The sequence below is a fragment of the Lactuca serriola genome, chromosome 6 (genome assembly GCF_051521515.1).
Source record: "Lactuca serriola cultivar US96UC23 chromosome 6, Lser_US96UC23_V15, whole genome shotgun sequence".
NCBI lineage: Eukaryota > Viridiplantae > Streptophyta > Magnoliopsida > Asterales > Asteraceae > Lactuca > Lactuca serriola.
In genome coordinates, this window is record NC_136413.1 from 80,934,362 (window position 1) to 80,937,583 (window position 3,222).

The 3,222-nt window shown below is 34.9% G+C and overlaps 1 non-coding gene across 1 annotated transcript; it reads right to left on the bottom strand.

Annotated features, from left to right (window-relative positions):
• Positions 1 to 1,975: 1,975 nt before the first annotated feature.
• Positions 1,976 to 2,082, bottom strand: LOC145060844 (small nucleolar RNA R71). The gene has a single exon (XR_013687026.1). It is a non-coding gene; the product is annotated as a small nucleolar RNA R71 (small nucleolar RNA).
• Between the last annotated feature and the right edge of the window lie 1,140 nt (positions 2,083 to 3,222).

Genomic DNA, 3,222 nt, shown 5'->3' on the forward strand with positions numbered 1-3,222 from the left:
ATCAGTTTACTAGATTAGTACGTGGAAAGTCAAAATCCTGGCTTCGTACGGATATTTACTATGCTCACGACGTGAGACCCTATTCTCAGGACGTGAACCACACCTTTTGTAAAACTATATAAAGCCTTTTGCATTATCGATTTATAGAGATTTGGGGAGAGGAGCTAGTCTGAGATATTGAATTCTAGAAGTCAGAGAGTGCGAAAATCAGACCTAGGATGGAGAAATCGTTGAAAGAAAGAGAATTTGAAGAACAAATCATCACATCGGTTTGATTTACTTTAGTCATGTCTATAAATGAAACCTTGAATCTATGGCTTAGTTTATTAATTTATGGATTTTATAAGATGGTTTTGTGCATGTGTTTGATTATCATTACCTATCATGTGTTAAAGTTTTTGACTTTGTTGCTTAAATTAAAGTTAATTGTAGCTTATTGACCATTAAATTACATGAACTTGTTTACCTTGTGATTTTGTGACTATTAAATTACTAGATCTAGAAGTGACCACATCTAGATCAAGTGATAAAAGTAACAATTTAGATGCACTGGAAAACATAAATGTGATCATAATTGTGTTTGCTTAGATAAATCTTGCATGACCCATCTATAATGAGTAACTAATTTAGTGTTTGCTTATTTATGACCATACATGGTAGTACAAGAATTCGTAAAGGTATTAGTAAATTGGACTCAAATTACTAATTACATAATAATTGGTAACCAACCTTAATAATATATAATTAGTAAATAACCATAGGAAAAAGATGGATTCGAACTAAACGAAAGTGTTTTTAGTATATTGATTAAAACTATTTTTTGTTAAGTGTTTGTGTTTTTATGAACTTGAAAAATCAGATAAAACTCTTTTTAATTATTGCTTGTTTTTAGATTAATCTGTTAGTAGTTAGGTTAGTAGACTAAATTTGTTCCCTAAGTTCGATACCCAACTATTTCTGCTATATTATTTGTGAGTAGGCTCACAGCCTTAGTCATAATAATTAGTTAAATAGTTGGTAAAACTAGTAGGTATAAAATTACAAACATCAAGTTTTTGGCATCATTGCGGAGAAATGGCTATTTTAGTTTCTAATCTAACTGCTTTAGGTTAATCGATCCTTTTTTGGGGTAAAAACCACAAAAAAAAATTGCTGCAAGGTTTGAGTTTTTTTCAAAAACTTCGGCTTCACGACGTGAGGGCCCTTCTCATGACATGATCTCGGTGATTTTAATTTTTTTGTTTTTTAGTTTTTTGTTCTGTCGACTTGTTTTGATCTACCACAAGGTGGCATTGTTACCACATCGTGGTAATCGTTTAGTATGACTTTTTAATTTGTTTTTGTTCATTTTTACGTTTATATTTTTGTTTTTGTTTAAGTAGTATATGATACGTAGATCAAACACACCATTGACACCACCACTTGAAGATCCAAAGTAAGCTTTTAATAAAAAGAAGGACAAGAATGAAGGACAAGAACATAGGAGGATCAAACAAAATTCTGAAAAATGAGAGCTTTGAAATAACTCCTAACAAAAATGAAGTTGGTTACGAGCTCGAAATAGAAAAAGACAGAAGTAGTGAGCCTGAAAGCAAGCCCAAAAACAACATGACATACATTGTTTACATGACGGTGGAAGCATACAATAAAAGAATACGAGAGTACACCGGTCCTAGACTTGTACAACCCGCAATTCCCGCTACTACTACCTTTGAGCTTAAGGGACACATCCTTTCTGCACTAAAGGAAGAGATCATGAAGACGCATAAAAGCACCTCGAAAAACTCAATGACATAGTTGACTATTTCAACATTTCGAATGTACCATGAGAGACTGACATGTTAAGAACGCTTCCGTTTACTTTTAAAGGAGCAGCAAACGATTGGTTGAAGGGACTTTCACCAGGTTCAATAACTGCTTAGGCATAGATGCGTGAAGAATTCCTCCAACAACTTTCCCACCATTAAAAGTTTCTAAACTCAAGAAGGCTATAGCTAATTTCGAGCAACAAGTGGGGGAGTCTTTATATGAGGCATGGGAGGGATATATTGGGTTAATAAGAAATTGTCCCCAAAATGATCTAAAGGAGCAACAAGAAGTCTTGATCTTCTACGGTGGGGTGGACGTCATGATAAGGAGACTCCTTGATTCTCAAGGACCTTTAACAAAGAAGAATTGAGCTGAAATTAAAGAACTAATCGAAGAACTTTCAAAGCATTCAAATGAATATCACAACCCTCATAATGACAGAGCTAGGGGGATCGGGAATGGTGTTTCGTGAGATATGGCGGTGGTATTGGCAATTTTAAGTAGCATGGATTGAATAATGACTAAGATGGATCAATCCATACATGCAATACATGTAGGTTGTGAAAATTACAATGGTCCACATTTGACAAAAGATTGTCATCTAGATGAAAACGGGAATAGGAAATCTAAAGTTTACTAATCAAGTGGAGATTGGTATGATGAAGATTAGCAGAAGTCTAAGAAAGAATGGTTTCCATATAATGAGCATAAAAAGAAAAAATAAGAGAAGTATAGGCAACCCGACCGAGGCTTTTACCAAAAAGAGCAACCACAATCCAAGAAAAAAGTGGACTTAGACTCGATGCTTTACAGATTCATGGAAGCTTCTGAAAAATGTCACAATGCAGTTGATGCTACCATGAGAAATCATCAAGCATCCATCAAAAATATTGAAGATCAACTCGGAAAAATAATTACATTAGTTAACGAGTGGTTACCTCCTAAAAATCCCGATAATAAGCCTCAACCACATGTTATGGCCATCATTACTAAAGAAGACACTATTTTTGACTTCTTGGTAGCCTTGGAAGAAGAGACAAAGCAGCCCAAATCACAGCCAAAACGGACAAAAATCCTGACGAAAATCAAACAGAAAATTGTTGTTGAAACACCATCATCAAGACGTAAGGATTCAATCCTCACGACGTGGTCTCAGTCTAGGTAGAAAAGTTTTTCTGTTGCTTGACCTTATCAACCTCCTTTAGCTTTTCTTTCTCGAGCCAGATTTTACCCACTGGTTCAAGAGAATATCAAGTTAATGAATCAAGTTAACGGAATTCTGATTAATACTCATTTTATTGAATCCTTAGCGAAAGTTCCGAATACGCCAAATTTCTTCAAGATTTACTCGACACTCGCCAATAACTAGAGAAGACCTCTAAGGTGGTTCTTAGTGAGCAAAGCTCCATGGTC